Here is a 21583-nt window from a genome sequence, read left to right as displayed (position 1 = left end):
TAAGTAGCCAGTCTAGGGTTTATGCATTGTAATGTAACAGAAATATATTAAAAAATAGTGATGGTTCCATAAAGAACTTAGAACTTACTTCCTAAATTGTTTAAATTTTTTAAACTTTTCTTTAATTGAATTATAGTCATTTTACAATGTTGTGTCAAATTCCAGTGTAGAGCACAATTTTTCAGTTATACATGAATATACAAATATTCATTGTCAATTTTTTTCACTGTGAGCTACCACAAGATCTTGTATATATTTCCCTGTGCTATACAGTATAATCTTGTTTATCTATTCTGCATATGCCTGTCAGTAACTACAAATTTCGAACTCCCAGTCTGTCCCTTCCCACCCTCCTCCCCTTGGCAACCACAAGTTTGTATTCTATGTCTATGAGTCTGTTTCTGTTTTGTATTTATGTTTATTTATTATTTTTTTAGATTCCACATATAAGCGATCTCATATGGTATTTTTCTTTCTCTTCCTGGCTTACTTCACTTAGAATGACATTCTCCAGAGACATCCATGTTGCTGCAAATGGCGTTATGTTGTTTTTTATGGTGAATAGTATTTCATTGTATAAACATACCACATCTTCTTTATCCAGTCATCTGACGATGGACATTTAGGCTGTTTCCATGTCTTGGCTATTGTAAATAATGCTGCTATGAACATTGGGGTGCAGGCGTCATTTTGAAGTAGGGTTCATTCTAGATATATGCCCAGGAGTGGGATTCCTGGGTCATACAGTAAGTCTATTCCTAGTCTTTTGAAGAATCTCCATACTGTTTTCCACAGTGGCTACACCAAACTGCACTCCCACCAGCAGTGTAGGAGGGTTCCCTTTTCTCCACAGCCTCTCCAGCATTTGTCATTTATGGACTTTTGAATGATGGCCGTTCTGACCGGTGTGAGGTGATACCTCATTGTAGTTTTGATTTGCATTTCTCTGATAATTAGTGATATTGAGCATTTTTTTCATGTGCCTATTGATCATTTGTATTTCTTGCTTGAAGAATTGCTTGTTTAGGTCTTCTGCCCATTTTTGGATTGGGTTGTTGGTTTTTTTTTCTTGTTAAGTCATATGAGCTGCTTATATATTCTGGAGATCAAGTTGGTTTCATTTGCAAAAATTTTCTCCCATTCCATAGGTTGCTGTTTTGTTTTACTTATGGTTTCCTTTGCTGTGAAGAAGCTTGTGAGTTTCATTAGGTCCCATTTGTTTATTCTTGCTTTTATTTCTATTGCTTGGGTAGACTGCCCTAGGAGAACATTTTTGAGATGCATGTGAGATAATGTTTTGCCTATATTTTCTTCTAGGTGGTTTATTGTATCTTATCTTATGGATCAAAGACTTTAACATAAGACAAGATACAATAAATTTTTTGATATTTGTAACCTCTAAACCCTTAGGAAGGCAGAAGAGGACTTTTTTAATGGGGAAAGTGAGGCCTCAAGGGACTATTTCTGTGTCTAGCTAAAATCCACATTTCCTGAACTTCATGCTATATTTCTCAAATTTCATCACTTCACCCATGTCCTTCCAAGATCTTGCCCTTTTTTCTTCCTCATCACATCTGAGGATGTAACTAAAGAATGTGGCACACAGAGCTCTGTCCTCCCCTCTTCTGTGTAATTAAATCTCAGTTTTCATAACCTTTGGGATCTAGATAGCACTTCACAGCCAAGAACTTTCCAACCATCAAAGTTCCTTGTGGTTTGGCTGATGGTGGGCATATTTTACCTCATTTGTCCAGTTGGTAGAGAACAGGAAGAAAAACAGGATGCACAGGTTAGGGATGAAGCCAGCAGGAGAAATCAAATCTTCCTAACTCTGGTCTCCGGAGCATCCAGCCAGACCAACCAGGAAGCAGTCAGGAGCCGCCGATGTGAAAGCTCAGGCCCCTGCAGATGGGCAGCTGGTCAGTGTGACCACCAAGGAGGCAGAGGAGAGTTCGGGCTGCCTGCCTCTTATTATTTGGTTTTGGATGCTCCCGTAATCTGCACTTACTGCAGATTTGTGTTTTCAGTCAATGACTATTGCAGACTAAAACATCGCAGATTTAGGTGACCAGGGTTAGGTTAAGTCCGCAGCTGGGGCTGGTATTCTGCAAGAAATGATGATCTTCTACCTTTCAGATAATTATCAATCCTCTATAAGTAAATGAAAAAATGAGGGTTTCCCTTACTTGGGAAATTTAATCCATTCTTCCTTGTTACCAAGCTTCTTTGACCTCAGTCCTGTGTTTTGGTCTGTTTGGGTTGTCTCCCTCTATCTGTGTGTGTGTGAGGTGTATATGTATAAATCACATATAATATATATATATATTTCTAGCATAGAAAAGCTCCCACAAATGTTGAATCTATATTTTGACTAACCAGAAACACTGCCCTCTGAAAAGTTTAGGAAAGAACCCAGCTATCTGTCTTCTAGTTTTCCTATTTGATTTTGTCTTTTGTGGTTCCACTGAACGGGCATCACTCCCCTCCCTCGGCAATGGTTTTCTGAGTTATGTTTTGCAACCGGGGACAGGCTTTCGGCTCTAAAGTGAGTGATCAGATTAAACCCAGGGGAGATGCCACAGCAGGATATCAGAATGATCTAATTTCTGCTTTGCAGTTTGTAATACCCATTTTAGGGAAATCACAAAGATTCTTATAACAAAGACTATTCCCTTAACAAAAAGAGAGAGAGAGTAATCTTCTCTTTTTCAAAAATATAAAACCCACAACTTTCTCCTAAAGAAAACATTCTAGTGTGCATGATCACACACAACAGCCACTTAAATACACAAAGGCAAGGCACCCTCTGCCCTAAACTTACCCCCGTCCCCTGTTTAGAGCTCTAAACTTTCCGTCTTCATTCTCAGCCGTTGAAAGCTGTTCACAGATTTTCAGGAACTGTGGCACATTTTCAAACATTCCCTAGAAAGGGTGTAACCCTGCATTTCTCGTTTATCTACTTCTATACATCAGCCTGACACTCGCCACCCCAGGCACTTTTTACTGCAGTTCATTCAAGGGTGAACCAGAGATAACTGGCTTCCCACCCAGAGGGGGAAGCTGTGGGCATCAAGGAACAGGCAAGGCCTCCTCAAAGGGAGCGAGCTTGACAAATAAGACACTGCTCCCTTCTATCCTGCCCTTCTCCAAAGCTGTTTTGTTTCTAATCCATTTTCTTAATACTTTCTGACTCCTTTGGAAAAGTCTTGCTACTCTCCTAGTCTCTACGGGAGCAAGATTTCAAAGCCCACTGCTGAGTGTGTGCCGAGCCAGCATGTGGAAGGTCATTTGCTTATGGAAATGGGCTGAACTCACCACTGCTCTCCACCAAGCCGTGTGTCCCCATGGCTACTTCACTAGCATCGAGACTTCCAGGCATCTAAGGAACAGACTTTTTGGAAGCCATTTATTCCCTGGGCTTCCTGACTGCTAATGTGATATCATGCACACGCCCCTTGTTTTGTTCCAGATGCATAACATTAAACCAAATGTTGGAGGTCACGATAACATTGGGTTCCAGAAACATCATTGCTTGTCTTTTCACAGTCCTCAAAGCGGCCTGTGCTTCTGCAGATGGAGCTGGTACCATTTTCAGCATTTACACAATTGGAGGTCCAGGGTGTGGGCCATGGGAGTAGGGGTGGGGTGGGTCCACTTCCATTCACTGGGGACCCCAATAACATTACAGACCCAAGAATATGTTTAGTTCTCGAGGTAGCAGCTTCTTCAGCTATTATAATGGATAAATGAAAAGAGCTTTGGATTGCCGTCACAAAGTGATGGAAGGGCTATTAAATACCCTGATAGGATTGGTAAATTGCAAAGATGCTTGCACGGGCATCGTGGCGCCCACTAGGAGTGTCTCCATCGTGTCCTACCTCCGGTCACCACAAGTGAAAATAGTGTGCTTAACAAGAAAGCATAGCTTCAATACGAACCCCGAGACCTCCTTCGAGCCAGATGGCCAGCACTCCAGCCTAGCGATTTCTCATATTGAGATTAACATACGCCAGGAGGGGGAATAGAGTGGTCTCGAGAAGTCTGTGTATAGTTATCTGTTGCTGCATAACAAACAGCCCCCAAACTTAGTGGCTTAATGGTATCTTCTATTTAATTTCTCACAGCTTCTGTGCATCAGGAATTTGGCGAGGGCACAGCAAGGGTGCCCTGTCTCTGCTCTGTGACTTCTGGGGCCTCAGGAGGAAGACTCAAAGGCTGGGGGTTGGAATCAGCTGAAGGCTCATGAGCAATTGATAAAGAAAAGATAATGCTACAGAAAAAAAGAGAGAAAAAGAAGAAGAAGTATGTCATTTCTGCCAGGAGGTCCTCTAGAAGCTAGGGGATGACTCCAGCAGGGACACGAGTCCATGGGGGAAGAGGGGAAGGGCGTGGTCACCGCCATCTGTAGTGTTGCCCACAAGGACACAGGCAAGCTGCGGGGTCCCGCTCCAGGGATCTGGGTCTTGGTCGGATCGGAGGCCCCTGCTGAATCCCGGCAGAGGGGTGGTGAGGTCAGCCATGAGAAGGTTCTTTTCTGGAAGCAAGCGGGTGACAGGAGCAAGTGGAAGGGCAAGGGTGGCTGTGACGGCAGGTGCAGGAGGGGCTCCTCTGCTGGGAGGTGTGGGGGCCTGACCGGCTCCAAGGAGAAACAGGCAAGACGCAGGCTCCTGTGGGCCAGGGCCTGGGGGAAGGAAATGAAAATGGGGAGCGGCCGTGTGGCCCTGGGGGTACTCCGGGGTGGAGCCAGGTGAGTGTGGGAGCACTGGAGAACACGCGGGAGTCGCTGCTGGATAAACGGGCAAGGCTGGGGCGCAGAGCCCTGAGGTCTGTGAGCTGAGCGGGGACGTGAGACCGGTCGTTGATCTGCGGGTAGCCGGGGGCCTAGCTGGGGCTGTGGCTCTCCGTGTGGCCTGGGCTTCCTCACAGCGTGGTGGCTGGCGTCTCAGTGTGACCATTCTAGGACAGAGAGGGACAGCAGGGCTGTGCCCCTGTTACGGCCTGGCCTTGGCAGGCCCGCAGCTCGGCTCTCACCGGGCTCCTCTGGCTGAGGCAGCTCCAGGGCTGCCCGGGCGCCGCAGGAGGGCGTGCGGACCCCGTCCCTCTCCGCGGGTGGGCGGGTCACGCCGCCAGGGCGCGTGGGAGGCTAGTTCAGCCGCCTCTGAGGAACACAGTCGCCTGCGTACCTCCTCCACGTCCGTTTCCGCTGGCTTTCCTGTGCGTGTGGTGGATTCATTACTAACGTTAAATAGCAAAAGAACCTCCTGAATGAAAGCTAAGGGAGCTCCGGGAGACGCATAGGGACGCCAGGTCTCCCGTGGGAGACGCCAGTGGCCAGAGAGCCCGACGGTTCAGGGAAAGCCATGGAGGAACTGGCCAGCCGGAGAGAGAAGACCCGATGGCTGGCCTCGTCCCCCAGCTACGCTTTTGGATAAGCGTCTGGAGAGCACAGGGCTCAGCTGGCGGAGAGCTGGCCAGCGCAGCACATCTGCACGCAGCGCCCCGCGCTGGGCGGGGCTCGACGGGCCGAGAGCAAGTGACGGAGGCGCGCGCGGTCTCCGCAGAGATTCCGTGGTGAGCGAGAAAGACGCTTCTGGGTCCTAGGGTTTTACATTCTAGTTGGGGGAGACAGACAACAAACAAAACAGTATAAACAAAGCGACCAATAAACAGGAAAATGCTAAAGAGGGATGGGCATCCTGGTAACACTAGAACGGGGGGGGGGGGGGGGGGGGGGGGCGGTGCTACACCTGACTCTGGGGTTAAGAATTTCCCTGTCATCCATAGGGTCGTCTCTCTTAATTCTCTCCCCCCTCCTCCTCGGCCCAGTGTTCTGGACATTGTGAAAAGGAAAGCGATGAGACTGAACAGCTTCTGGCTGTTGAGAATATCTTCACAATATTTTTGAATTTCTCTTTATAAATGTCATTCTGTTCGTCTGGAAGGAGACAAACAGACCTGCGGCCAAACCGAGACCCGTTGGGAACCTTGTTGGACGTCGAGGCATGAGGCCCTGCCCTCGGGCTGCCTTTTCCCTTCCTTCCGCCTCGATGGGTGAGGCGCCCTCAGAGGTGTCTCTTCTTCCACCGGAAACACCAGATCGGCGTCTACAAAAGGCAGCCAAGAAAATACCAGATGCCCACGGTTTGCTATGCTTTCAATTCTTTCTAGATGGGGGATTGTAATTTCTAGTTTTTCATAATTTTATTCATTTCAACTTTCTTAGTGTTTTCTGCATTCTCCAAGTTTTCTTCAGTGAGCGCCTATCACTTTGTAATCAAAAAAAGAATACATATCTTTTGTTAAAAAATATATTGTTATCCCTCAGCTTAAAATCCGCTGGCCCTTCATTGGCTTAGCTCTTCTGCCTGGTCCAGGACCAGGCTCCCCTCCTGATCTTACCTTCCCACATCCTCCCTGACCTCTCAGCCTCCCGTCCTCAGGTTCCTTTGCACCCACGCCCCACTCCCCGCACTCACATCACACCTTGCCCCCGCCCCAGGACCTGCCACGGCTGGCCACTACCGTGCCCCTCACCCCATCTGAATCTCCCCTGCCTCCCCGCCAGCTGCCGCACCCCACCTGGCACTCTATGGGCTCTTCGGAGGCACTTCAAGCTCACCTCTGCTGGCTCTCCCTCCCGGCACCCTCCCTCACCCAGCCTCTTTCTAAAGCAATCCTGCTGTCCTGTGCAGTGTTTCCAGGCTGCTTCTTCAGTAGACTGGACGCGCCCTGAAGACAGGATCAGTGTCCTCATTTCTTATGTAGTTCTCTCTCTCTCTTTTTCATCTTCATGGAGTTCTTAGTGCTCAGCACAGTGTCAAACACACAACAAATGACCCATGAAATTACTCATGGAATGTCTGTCTGATTTTCAAGGTGCCCGCACAGCAACTATCCGTCACTAGAGTTTGTTTTTTGATCCCAATAAAGACCACTTAGGAATAAAACCACGAAGAGTCCTACATGCAAAGGAGCATCTTAAACACAGTGACTTTCTTGTGCTGTTACCAGAGGCAAGGTTACCCTGCTCTGCCTGTGTTGGGCTTGCGATCGGCCTGGAGCCCCTTCCCTGGCTCCCCAGTAGCCTGAAGAGCTGGGACTTGCAGATGGTGGTGTTGTCGCACCCGCTTCCTCCCAGAGCTCCTTGGGGACTCTCTGACTGGTATACCGTAGGTGCTTTTTTAATGCTTGTCGCAGGAGTAAATTTCACACTTAGGGAGTCTACGTTCCTGGAGATGCCCAGTCAATATTAATGGAGGTGTTAAAGATGGGTGCCCATGGAGCCCCTGGGAGAGTTCTGCAGTTTGCTTCCTGCACTGGGGCACCTCATCAGTGGGGTGAGCAGGGCTTCGAACCCACGCCCAGTTCCTCCAGGCCCTCGGCTGGTCCAGGGCTGCCCGTCTGCCACTGGGCGTTCTGCTGCATGCCAGCGTCATGCGGGCTAACAAAGTAAGAAGAGAGTTTGAAAAGCGCTTGCCCTTCTTCCTTCCCACGTTAAACTCCAGATTCTCTGTGATTTTTGAGCTCTCCTTCCCTGTCATTTCTCCAGAGCATTGCCAGTCCTGAGACCGAAGAGCTGCAGAACGTCACCCCATAGGAATGTGAAATGATTCTTGTCTCAACATGGCTTTGCTTAATAACACACCCTGCAAATTCAGGGAGCTCATGTGGGCAAAATACACTTTTTCATTTTCATATGTTTGCCTCTTTCTCCCAACAGACTCTCGGAAAGACCGCAACATCAGCAATTTGACAATTTGGAACTGAAATAGAGTCTAGAGTCTGGAATTTCATGTCTCCTCTTATTGAAAAAAAAATTCTTTGAAGTGTATGAATTTGTGCTTGGCAGTTCTTTCCACTGTCATTGCTTCATTCTCCCAGACCAAGCTAAAGCGGGAAACATCATTCCTCAACCCTTCTCCACCAAGATTCGCTGCCCTCTAGACCTTCTGAACAACGAGGAGAGGTCCTCCCTGAAAGGGGACTGTGGGCTCCCTTCCTGCATGCCGAACACCTCACCATCCTCTCCTTGCCCAGAGTGACACATACCATGGAACCCAACTCCTTCTGAAGTATCAGAGGACAGATAATGGGACCAGCATCCCTCATGCAAGTCTCCTCTTTCCTGGGAAACTCAAGCATGGGGCTGGGAGTGTGTGACATTTCTCGGGAGAGGACAGTTCCACCCAAGCCTGCTCCTCCCATGAAGTCTGCTTTCATGTCATGATGGTGATGATGATGGTCAGTTGACATGTTGGTTCCCCACTGAACTGGGTGCACAAACACTACTCGAGTCCTTCACTACACCCCAGAAGAATAGAAGAAAGTACCAGCTGGAGTTTGGGAGGAGTAATGTTCCACTGAGCATGAAAAAGGATCACTTTATCCTAAAGAGAGCAAACTTACACCACCTGACATCCCAAGAAAATAACATGGCCAGGCCTCCCACGCATCCCTGTCACCCAGCACTCAGGGGGCTGTGCTAGATAGAGCACTCATGGGGACTAGATGTCTGCATTATTTTGAAGCTGGAAAGACAGATCCTTTAGGGACCAAAAAGGTGTTTTGCCTTTTGAAGTAGAGATTAGAGTATTTCTATCAGAGATATTTGGTCCCAGAAGGACTGCCTGCCCATTGTCCATAGGAGACTCAATGCAGCAAAGGAACCCAAACAGAGATGCTCCAGGCTGAGAAGCTGTGTTCAGCAGTATCAACTGGGCACGTCACTGCCACTGTTCCCCCTAGAGCTGGGCTGTCCTGTGCCTGAACGTTATTGTTCTTAGGGGTGTGTGCATGCCCAAGCACTTATTCCCAGGAACTTGGGAGCTAAAGACAAAGCAAAGGCAGTAGGAACATCTGGCTGATATTCTTTTTCCCTGACCCTGGAGGGAAGAGCATGAGAAGGAAAGGAATGGCGTGGCTCGTGCCCTGGGCTGGACGCTCATGTCCCCTGGGTGGTGTTTTCTAAGACTGAATGTTTAGTAGCACTTTAGGAAGGAGTGATGGGCAATTTGGAGCTTTCTGGCTGTGAAGTGTCTGGTGGACTGTGATTGTGATGTTTAGGCCACGGAGTCAGACCACACACTCTGGGTGAGAGGGGGCTTTTGGCTGGAAGGGAATGGGTCTTCTCAACCTCAGTGACTGGAAGAAAAGTTAATCCTGGGCGGGGACATCTGGGACAGGAAGACCAAGAGCAAAGGAGAGTTGCAGCATTTCTGGGGGTGGGTAAGATCCAGGCTCTGCCATGTGGCTGTGGGATGGGCTCCAGGAGGGAGCCCTCTGGTGGGGCACCCTTGGGGTCAGGCTGGGGCCTGAGTCTGGACCATAAGAGCAGACCACTCAGGAGAAGCTTCAGGTTACCCATGAGTTGTGTTTTCTAATCCCAAGGGCTCTCAGTGAAGTGTCACTGTGGGCAGAGACCCATCTTACTCTTGCTGTGGGGAGATTCGGGCATCAGTGTGGTGATCTCCCGAGGGCCACCTGCAGCCAAGGCAGCAGTCACAGCAGCACTGGGAGCCAGGAAATAAGCAGGGGACCTTAGAACTCATCTGGTGGTGTGATGTAGAGGGCAGCTAAAACGTCCCACAGTGACCCTACCTTGGCATTTACACTCTTATGCAATCCCTCCCCTCGAGTGTGAGCAGAGCCTGTGACTGGCTTCTAACCAAGAAAATAGAGCAAAGGTAATGGGCTGTCTCTTCTCTGATCAGGTTATATAAGATTGTGACTTCTGTCTCCCTAGTGGACGCTACTGCACTCTTGACTTGCCTTCAAGAAGCCATGTTGGAGTGGCTCACATGGCAAGGAACTGAGGGTGGCCTCTGGCCAACAGTCAGCAAGGAACTAAATCTTGCCAGGAACAACTTAAAGCTGAGCATAGACTCTTCCCCAGTGGAGCCTTCAGATGAGACCTCAGCCCTGGCTGACAATTTGATTTCAACCCATGGGAGACCTTGAAGCAGAAGACCCAATTAAACCATGCTCAGATCCCTGGCTTACAGAAACTGTGAATGTTGTTTCAAACTGCTACTTTGTGATTATTTGTTATGCAACAGCAGATAAGCAATACACATAATACCTTAAAAAGGTGCTAAAAATTTTGGAGGAGATGAAATTGGAGCCCTGGGGAACTTTGACTATAAAAATATGATATTAAAAGGAAGACAAATTTATTTTATAATCATAGGTTGATAAGGTTATAAGAGGCTGATTATTTGAGAAGTTGCTTGAACATTATTTATTTTCTGAAACTAAGTCTCTCACCCTTTGCTCAAAACCCCTCTCTCAATGCTAGTTGTCATCCCATTGCCTCCCTCCTGGACCCTGCCTTCCTGCCTCCTCAAAGGGTCAGTGACTCAGTTGGACCATATGCCTGCCTTTGGCTTTCATTTGTCCCAGTGGAGTCGATGTCCACTGGCTCCTTTCACTGTATCTAGCGATCAAGTACTGTTCCCCATCCCCCACAACCACCCCAGGCTCAGTTCTGGATTTGAAGGCACTGTATCCTGAGTAGAACCAGGACCTTAGAACCCTCATAGGTCTAGAAGGGAGATTGGACGTGGTATGCGTCTGTTCAAGAAAGATTTAACACAACTCATGTATAATCAGCCCAAAATGACTTAATAGCAGAAGCAAAGAACAAAATTTAAGGGAATATCATAAAACTGTTGAATTTGAAGTCTTTGGAGGATAGCCATGCCCTACACGGGATCACTGTTGAGATCACTATTTCAAAAGGAATTCAGGATAGAACATGGGGAGACCATGCTGGCAATGTCACCTCAGCCTGTGGTCCTTTTACCGGATGTGACCCTTGGTACCTGTTCATGACTGGTGGCGATTCCAGGTGAGACCCATCACCACAAGAGTCTGGAGAAAGCTCACGGGAACTTTGTCATCAGGAAGTTGCTACTTCCTGTCTCTCCATACTTCTCAGCTTTATTCTGTCTGATTAAGACCAAGACCTATTTTCCCAGTATGTTTCACTTGGTTGGAATCCAGCTGAAGTGGAGAATTTAGATATTTGTAAGTTTGAATTATATCATCTTAATTTTTTTTTATATCATCTTAATTTTTGATCAGCCTTTTCACTTAACTTCTCAGACAGGGTACCTGATGGGCATGCCCTTTTAAGTTGCCTTCTTGATGTGGCAAGTTTTGCTGACATACCTTCCAGGTTTGATGAAACACTGGACAGCATTTCTGCAAAGAACAAAAGGCTGTGTTTAGGAAGTGGCCCACATTTTGTTGTCAAAAATATTTTTCTGTTTAATTTGCTTTATATCAAGGTGTTTGGATTAAGTTTATTTTAAACATAAAGTGTTTGGAAGGCTTTCTTTACCACACTAGTCCTGTGTACCTCCTCATTCTGAAAGACCATGAAGATACATCACCACCTAGAAATGAAGAAAGATGAAGGGATTCTCATGTGTGACCACATTCTCATGCTTGAGCCTCATACAGATTTCTAGACAAAGTTTAAATCAGACAATGAAGCCTGCAGAGTGAACAATCTCTTGCAAGTTTTTGGTCTTGGGAAGTTGGTTAGTTTCTAGATGAGGAGGGAGTTAGCAGGTGAACCCAGGGGTTAACAAAACTGGGTACTACAAAGTGCTGGTGATGCCATAGCACCAGACTCAATGTTGGGCCAGATAACTCTCAACTTTTCCATCCTAATAAACCTAGTTGCCAAGCCCTGTCCTCATACCACCATTGAAGCAGGTGAGTCAGCGAAATTCCACGGAGCAGGGGCTGGAGTGTGGGCAACATGAAAGTTCAGACCAAGGGAAAAAGCAAAACTTGACTGCGTGTGCTCAACTTTCTTTCCCTGGCAGTGGGTCTCCAGGCAGCTGGCTTTGGCCTGGGTTCTCAGAGCCAGCCAAGCATGGAGGAGTGATATGACCGCAGATCAAGACCCAAAATCAATATTCAGAATCAAATAGGCAAAGAAAGAACAGTAGGAAGGGCCTGGGCAGAAAGGTTGCCATAATGAGACTGCAACCAGGGACTCCAACCTGAGCAAGGTCAAAGGCACAGAGAAGGAAGAGAAGGCAGACATTTGGGAGATTCTGTGAGATGCAGGGACCTCCGTCGGGCTCACTAATCTTGTTTCTGGGTGGAAAGGGAGCAAGAAGGCAGACTCAGCACAGCAAAACCAGGGTTTCCAAGCCAGGTATGGAGTTTGAAGAGTTGCCAAGATGGAAGGGAGGCCAGAAGCTGATGTCAGAGCCACAGTCTAGAGTTAGCGAGACAAGACCAAGTTCAAATAAGGACCAGTAGCAGATGACATGGATGGGGTGGAGGGAAGGCTTTGGCCTTGACAGGAAGCTTGTTTCAGCTTGTACTTGCATTAAGGAATCAAACAATATGTGATTGATGGGTGGATCAGGTGAGTTATTGACAGGGCCAGGGCTGGAAAGGATACTTTACACTTAACAGGGACAATCCTTGCACAGCCAGCGATGGAGAAGCATGTCAATGGCTCAGGATAATTTCACCTTCATAGTGGGAAAAAGAAACACAAACCGCAAGGCCCTCGGACCCTGGGTCTGTTGCCCCCCACTTGCTCATGATGGACAGCCTGTGGGAATGAGGCATCTTGGAGGACATAAGGCAGAGGCTGGATTTCATTATCTGGCCTGGAGCTCCAGGGACCAGGCTGAAGTCTTGCAAGGGGAGAAGGCAGGTCCTGAATTAGGACACAGTGAACATTTCCCGGAAGCCTGATCAGGCCTGTCGTCCAGGCTGAACCCTGGGAGTGTTATGCATGTTAGAAGGAGAACTGCTGAGGAGTGAGGATTCAGACCCATAGGCTTGACTATTCATTTTTCTTTGCTGAATTTTAGCTGTTTTCAGATTTTCGTGCTTCAGTTACTTTTCTGTTGGGAATTTTGTACCTTATTTTTTTTTCTCTTTTGCCAGTAGGAAAATGTGTTTCACATTTCTCATGAATGTCATCTTTTTCACCCAAGGGCAGGGGTGGATCTGGTTTCGTGGGGCCTGAAGCTGACAGTTTGGGCGTGGTCCTCTTTAAGAAAAAGAATATAAAAAATGTTAACATGAAATTAGGTACAAAAGTGAAAACATTAATTTGGAATGAGAGAAGAAGCCACAATATATTACATTTTTTTTAAGTTGTTAAAAAAAATCGTAAGCTCTAGGAAAAACTCACACTACTTTTATGAATTAGCTGCCTGGCTCTAATGCACTTTTCCTACATTTTTGGCTGAATATTCGGATCACCTCTTCATAGAACAACACTTTAAAAATACTTATTTGGGGGGAAGTAATTAGGCTTATTTATTTTTATTTTATTTATTTTTTAACAGAGGGACTGGGGATTGAACCCAGGACCTCATGCATGCTAAAGGCACTCTACCACTGGGCAATCCCCTTCCCCAAAATATTTTTTATAGAGAAAATCAAAAGCTATGTCAGTCTTCTTTTGAGCTTGGTTGTTTAACTATTTGAGAGTTTAGAAAAGTTTCCTTTCGCTTCTCAACTCATTTTTGATGATGCCGTGTAAAGCTTTAGGATCACGATCAAACTCGAGAAAATCTCTCCATCTTTCTTCCCCTTGGAGCGGTTTTAGACACACTCATCTCTTTGGCTGTAAGTGCGTGCCCTCCAAGCACAGGCATTCTGATCAGTTCTATTCTGCATTATTCTCATCAAAGAAGAACAAAGTGCCACACCCTATTTATAAGTCCACGCACTGTACTATCTACGGAGTGTATTCCTGGGTGAGAACTTTGCTTTTGAACAGGCGTCAAGGAGAATGAGCAATTCTGCTTAGAATTTTCACGCCTGATGTTGGAGGAACTTCTATGGAGTCGCTTGTCATCCGATATATTTCAGATCTTCTTTCTTCTCCACTGCCCACCCATATCCGGGGTCAGGCACTGGAGTTCGCATTCATGTTGCAATAATTCCTGTGTCCTTGTACCTCTGTATCTGACCTGGGAGAGTCAGCAGGTGGCAAGGAGGAAGCTGCTCCTGTATCAGCTGGCAATGACTTCAGTATATGTGGAAATGGCTGTGATGTTCATATACATGTATGTATACCGCTAAGCTCAACTCAACTTCTCTTTAGACAGATGTCCTTGGGCTCTCCAGGGCCACCTGATTCAGGGGAGGTGTGACAAAGGGCAAGTGGAAGGGCAGAGAGACAACCGTCTTGGCCATGAGCTGCCAAAGCATCCTACTCCTGCGCACTTTACAAAAAACATGTGATCCTGGGACTGCGCTGCTGGGGTCCACCCAAGATTTTAGAAAAAGCTCACTAAATGCAGAGCCCAAGGTCGATGTGCTGGTAGCTGGAAAATCAAATCTTTTCTCAAATACACACAGAAGTCCTATTTTTCAAGCTCCTAGAGTTCATTTTCATTCCTAGAGAGAGCTGTTTCGAATTCCTTCTCTTTTTGCCCATTTTCTTATTTTTCTCCTGGTTTTCACGGTAGGCACTTTATCTGGCTTCCCACGTGGTGACCTAAAGTACTTGGGATTTTTGATTTATGTTTATTGTTGTTATTCAAAAGGCACAGAGTTGTCAAATACAAAACTTGTTTGGGTCGGTGCAGCGCAGAAGCACAGAGAGCCGACAGCTCCCCGCATGGCCCGTGTCTATTCCCGCCCCAGCTCCTGCTCTCACGGATTCAGGACACTTTGGAAAGCGATGGTGTTGCGAAGCTCAGAAAAGGAAGTTTAACTCCAGGGTTAACACTTAAATTGTTACATTGTAAATCACCAGACTGGGGGGAAAATACTGAAGAATTTAAACTTCCAGTGTTTCTAAAATGCTGTGTATGTTAAAAAATAGGGTGCTGGCAAGTGTCTGGGTTCATAACTCCACCCGTTCTCGCTCGTATCTGACTCAGGGTGTGGGTGGGGAACTCTCCCCTCTGCTTGGCATCCTGTGGAGCCTGGGCTTAAGGCCAGCCCCGCACAGCTGGGGGACACCTGGCCACTCACAGACCATGACATGAAGTCACTCCCCCCTCGGATGCAGCCTGTAACCTGGCCACAAGGAGCCTGGAAGCTCCCCCAGGTTCTGTAGAATTACGTTCCAGTATTTCAGTTTCAACTTTTTTTTCCCCCCAACACTAGCACGAAAAGGACCTTCAGTAACTCCTTTTGCTCCAAGAAACCGATATTCTGCAGTGTTTGCTCAACAAGAAGGGGCTTGGGAGGTGAAGTGGCTGGTGTGGCTGGCGCTTCATTTCCCTTCAGGGCAGGACCACAACTCAGACCGTGGGAAAAATAGTTCCCACTGAAGAATCTCCAAACAAGGAGATTCCAGAACCCATTCATTTGTTTGGTCTCTTAACAATCACCTAGTTAGAATCTTTGGTGCCTCGGATGAGGTGCTGAGGATGTGAAGATGTGGGAGCCTGTCTGGGAGCCCCTTCCAGCTCATGGGGCGAAGGCAGCTCCACGCACAGCCCTGGAGAAGACAGGGAGGCTGAAGACCAGTGCACTGGCGGCCTGCGGGCCAGGTCTGGCTCCCGAAATGTTTTGTTTGGCTAGGACAGTGTTGTGCTAGATTAGTTTTTTTTAATGATGGAATAGTTGCCAACACTTAAAAATTTGGAAAATTCATGCACATTCATGAACACTCCCCACACACTTTTACAGTCCAGATGGCCAATGACTTTTTTATAAACTCAGGAGACCTAGAGACATTTGGACTCACATGTCTGCCTTGCCAGGGGCAGTACTTTGGTTCTCCATGGTCTCCACCACAGTCTGTGGACGTGCCCGAGGGGCCACCTGTGTTATCAGCCAGACCACCAGCTGGAGGTGTGCTGTCTGATAGAAACAAAATGCCAGCCACAGATGCAAGCAATATATGTAATGTATATTTTCTAACAGCTACATTTTTTAAAAACGAGAAAGCAATGGGTAAAAGTAATTTTAAGGATATATTTTGTTTAGCCCAATATGTCAAAGGTGTGATGCCACCAATATAAAATTATTGAGGTATCTACTTTCTTTATTCATACTAAATCTTCAAAATCCAATGCCACTCTTCCAGCGTGTCCTTATTCAAAGTCACCCCGTTTCAGTGCAACAGGTGGGTGCAGACAGGACAGTGAAGGGTTTAGCATGGAACCTGGTCCAGGGGTAGACGGTGGAAAACTGGGTTTGAGAGAGAGGCTGACCCAAGATCACGAATGGGGCTTAAAGGGGGTGCTTTTTGCACTTCCTTTTGTCAATAATTAGAAGCCTCTGGAATTCTGTTTGGGGCTTTAGTCCAGTGCTTTGAGAATCCTTTACGGTGCCTCGTGTTCCTCCTCTCACATTTCAGATCCACTTCCTCTTGAACTGCCTTGAATGTATATGGAGAACAGCTGAGCAGGAGCTTTTAGACATTTCCGAACTGTGTCCTGGGGGTTCCAGGTCTGGACCTCAGAGGAGTGGTGGGTGGGAGAGCTGGGCCCGGGCCCCCGTCCCGGCAGCCACAGGAGGAACGCCGTCAGTTTTACATGTTGTGGGTATGTGCAAGGTCCTATTTATAGAAAGAGCTCTAGTGTTTTTTGATTATTTTTCACTGTTTGAAAAACTTTCCTTTAGGATATAATGTTCCAGAACATATAAAACGCCTCTTCCATGTTAGCTGTTTGGGTACTTGGTGTGTTTCCCATTCCCTTCATATAATCTTTTATGGAGCCTTTATTCACTTTAAATCCCTTTATCCTGGTTAGCCCAATGTACATTGGGTACCGGATATAGTCATATTATGCCAAAAGAGGCCTTTAAAAATTATAGTCAGATATAATGCCTTAAAAACCTAAACAGGTTATTCCACCCATTACCATGTATCTTCAAAAATCTCGTGTTAATGAGTAATTGTGGATCTGATTGTATAAGATTTAAAAATAACTGTTAAACTTCATGTTTTATTAAACAAATCAGTAACAGATTATCAGAAACAGGTTTTCTACAAAGAGGAAGTGGAGTATGAAAAGAGAATTGGCTTCTAAACCTTCCAACCAAACTGACCAAGCTCACCCACTCCCTTCCCCAAGCCCGTCTGTAAGTTGATCTCTTAGCAAGAGAAAGAAAACAGGCTTTCCATGTGCATGACTTGTGTGGAATAGAGAGCACGTCCCCGCCTCTAGACTGTGGCGTCCCTGACTTCACTGTGATTTGTGGCTGCTTCTCACTGCGGGCTGGGAGGGTGGCCCTCACACAGGAACGTCCTTCTGGCTTGCTGGGGACGGGCTTCGTGGGAGAGTTTATCCACCTATGGTGCTGAGTTGTCTGGTCTCCCCTCTTCCTCTTCTCCTCGTAGGCTTTCTTTTTATTTTTGTTGATAATTGATCATTCCTTACCTGGCCATCAACTGAAACACTTAATGCTGGTTCCAAACACTACTTCCCAGCACCAGGCTGTTTGTTCTGGTGAATTCCCTCAATCTGATGAGTCTGATGTGTCCAGGCAAAGCCTGTGACAGAAACCCACCCAAACCCAGAAGTGTTTATAGGAGAGTTCCCCAGGGAGTGTTGAGTTGAAGGGCTCCTCTGCACCTGCTTGATTTCCCTCTTTGTCTTCTGAGAAAGCACAAAGGAAACCCAGATGTGACTGTAAGTAGCAATGGCTAATGGAATGAGGGTGGGGAAGGCATGTGGGGGGAGTCTGGTGTGACAGAGGCTGGGCCCCAACACAAGTGTTTAGATATTCAGTCATTCATTCCACAAAGTAGACTGAGTAGGGAGCTCAGTAATCCAGGGATGGGCACACAAGGCATCTTCCAGAAAGCGAATCCAAGGCTGGAGAATCCATTCTAGGGAGACACATGGGGAGCATATGAGATGGTGATCCCATCTGTGTCACATCCACAAGCAAGTCCCAGCTACCTTACTCTCGTTTCACCTCTTTGCTCTTGTGCAAGAAAGGGTAGAAGAGTGCAAAGGAGAGGGATGCTATTATAGGCATATATTTCAATCAGTGCTAACTTACATAAAAAAGTAAATAAGTTGCAAACATTAGTACTTGAATATCAACCTGCCACATCCCTTAGAACTGATCTCAGCAACCCATGTCCTTCAGCAACAAGTTCAAGGGCAAAGTAGAATTCAAGCATCCCAGCAGGAAATGATGGTATGCTAAGTGGGGATAATTAAGGAAAGTTTAGTATTGTGATTATTTGCAAAAATTACAGGTAAGCTTAAAAGAAACTACCATGGAACAGTGAAGCATGACATGGCCAGCTACAGCAAGGAGACTTTATCCCTCTCCCTGACCTGAAGGGGGAAGGTATGGGAGTGCTCACCAGACTCCTGAGAGAGAAAGGGTCACTGGGCAGAAGCTGCAGCCTTTGGGGAAGCCACTGACACCCTGTGGCCCAGCTCCTGCTTGTAAATGCCACTGCAAGCAGAGGACAAGAGATGATGCTGAAGCTGCTCAGAGAACCCAGCCTCCCTGGTTGCAGAGCAAGATGGACGGTAGTTCAGAGAAACAAAGGGAAAATGCCCAGCACAAGAATCGCTTTCAACAGGACGGGACCGTTCACCAGTCAGAGGACTAGGGAGGCAGGGTAAGCTGGTTCCCAGTTTAATGATCAGAATCTGAAGCAGAAGAAGGCATTTGCTTCCAGTCATTACGGTAAAGGGATCACTGCGTAATGAATGACTCACCCTGTGTTCTCCTTCACGTGCCAGACTGAGCTCCGTGAGGTAAGCACTTGCCTTTCGTCAGTGCACAGTTTACTGCAGAGAGTCTGACACAGAATAAGTGGTCTCAAAATAGTGGTGGATTGGATGGTGGTGGAAAGAATGTTCCAGACCACTACTGAATTGAAATTCTGTTCCTTTTATCTCTCTACCTGGGCTAGGATTGATCTTCAAGAATTGTGCAGATCAATGAAACTAAGAGTCAGGTTTTTGAAAGGAGAAGCAAAATTGACAAATATTTAGCTAGACTTATCAAGAAATAAAAAAGAGGAGTCAAATAAAATTACAGATGAAAGAAGAGATATTACAACTGATATCACAGAAATACAAAGGAAAGTAAGAGAATACTACGGACAATTATCCATCAACAAATTGCACAGCCTTAAGAAATGGATACCCTTCTGGAAGCATGCAACCTACAAGACTGAATCATGAAAAAAATAGAAAATTTGAACAGACCAATAACAAGTAGGAGACTTGTTGAATCAATATTCAAAAACCTTTCAATCAAGAAAAGCACAGGACCAGATGGCCTCACAGGTGAATTCTACTGAACATTTGAGGAGTTAGTGCCAGTACTTCTCGAATGCTTTCAAAAGATTAAAGAAGAGGAAACACTTTCAAACTCATTTTAGAAGGTCAGCATTACACTGATATCAAATCCAGATAAGGACACTACCAGAAAACTAGAGGCTAACAACCCTGATGATCACAGGTGCAAAAATTCTCAACAAAATACCAGCAAACTGAATTCAAAAGGACATTAAAAGGATCACACACCATGGTCAAGTGAGATTCATCCCTGGGAAGCAAGAATGCTTCAACATATGCAAATCAATAAATTGATACACATTAATAGATAAACGCATTAAAGATAAAAATCATATTGTCATCTCAATAGATGCAGAAAAATCATTTGACATGATTCAACATGATTTATCCTTTCATGATTAAAAAAACTCTCAACAAAGTGGGTACAGCAGGAACATACCTCAACATAGCAAAGGCCGTATATGACAAGCCCACACCTACTATTATACTCAGTGGTAAAAAGCCGAAATCGTTCCCTCTAAGATCAGGAGCAAGACAAGGATGCCCACTCTCACTATTCCTATTCAACGCAGTAGTGATGTCTTAGCCAGAGTAGTTAGAGAAGGAAAAGAAATAAAATGCATCCAATCAGAAAGGAAGAAGTAAAACTGTCTATTTGCAGAAATGTGATCTTATAGAAAGAAAATCCTGAAGACTCCACACCAAAAAGCCTTTAGAACTGATTTTAAAAATGCAGTGGTTTCAGAATACAAATCAATACACAAAAATCAGTTGAATTTCTGTGCAGTAACAATGAGCTATCTGAAAAAAATTCCATTTACACTGACATCAAAAACAATAAAATTCTTAGGAATAAATGTAACCAAGGAGGTAAATGACTTATATACTGAAAACTATGACATTGATGAAAGAAATAGCAGAAGACACAAGAAGACACATGGAAAGATACCCCATGTTCTTGAATCAGAAGAGTTAATATTGTTAAAATAGCCACACCACCCAAAGCCATTAAAGATTCAGTGCAATCCCTATCAAAATTCCAATGGCATTTTCCACAGAAATGGAAAAAGTTATCCTAAAACTTGCAGGGAACCACAAAGTACCCCAAATGGCCAAAGGAAGCTTGAGAAAGAACAAAGCCAGAGGCATGCTTCCTGATTTCCAACTATATTACAAAGCTATAGTAATCAAATGTAATAGTACTGGCATAAAAACAGAATCAAGAGCCCAGACATAAACCCACGCATGTATGGTCAGCAATATTTGAAAAGGGAGCCAAGAATACTCAATGAGGATAGGGTCGTTTCTTCAATAAATGGTGTTAGGAAAATTGAATATTCACATGCAAAAGAATGAAACTGGACCTCAGTCTTATACCACTCACAGAAATTAGCTCTAAATGGATTAAGGATTTAAACATAAGGCCTGAACTGGTAAAACTCCTGGAAGACAGCACAGGGGAAAACTGCCTGGTGTTGGTCTTGGCAATAGATGGACATGACACAAAAGCATAAACAACAAAAGCAAAAATCAACAAGGGGGACTACGTCAAACTAAAAGGCTTCTGCAAAGCAGGAGAAACAATCAACAAAATAAAAAGCTAACCTATGGAATGGGAGAAAATATTTGAAACCACATATCCTATAAGGGATTAATATCCAAAATATATAAGGAATTCAGACAACTCAATAGCAAAAAGCAAATAATCTGATCAAAAATTGGCAAAGAACCTGAATAGATATTTTCCCAAAGTAGACATATAAACAGTCAGCAGGTTCGTGAGAGGATGCTCAGCATCACTAATCATCAGGGGAATTGCAAGTGAAAATCACGAGTTTTCACCTCCTTCCTGTTGGAATGGCTGTTTACAAAGAGACAAGAGATAACACGCATTGGTGAGGATGTGGAGGAAAGGGAACTCTACAACACTGTGGGTGGAAATGTAAACTGGTACAGTCATTATGGAAAACAGTATGGGGGTTCTTCAAAAAATTAATATACTAATTTGCTAGAACTACTACGTGATCCAGCGATCCCACTTCTGGGCATACATCAGAAGGAAACAAAAATCACTGTCTTGAGGAGATATCTGCACCCACATATTCACTGCAACACTATTCATAACAACCAAGATATGGAAACAACCTCATTGTCCACTGAATGGATAAAGAAACATATATACACAATGAAATATTATTTGGCCATGAGAAAGAAGGAAATCCTGCCATTTGCAACAACATGGACAGATCTTGAAAGCATTGAAATAAGTGAAGTAGGTCAGACAGAGAAAGCAAAATACTGTATGATTTCACTTATGTGTGGAATATTAAAAAGTCAAACTCACAGAGACAGAAGAA

The sequence above is a fragment of the Camelus ferus genome, chromosome 8 (genome assembly GCF_009834535.1).
Source record: "Camelus ferus isolate YT-003-E chromosome 8, BCGSAC_Cfer_1.0, whole genome shotgun sequence".
Classification (NCBI taxonomy): Eukaryota; Metazoa; Chordata; class Mammalia; order Artiodactyla; family Camelidae; genus Camelus; species Camelus ferus.
Note: the sequence above shows the minus strand (reverse complement) of the source record.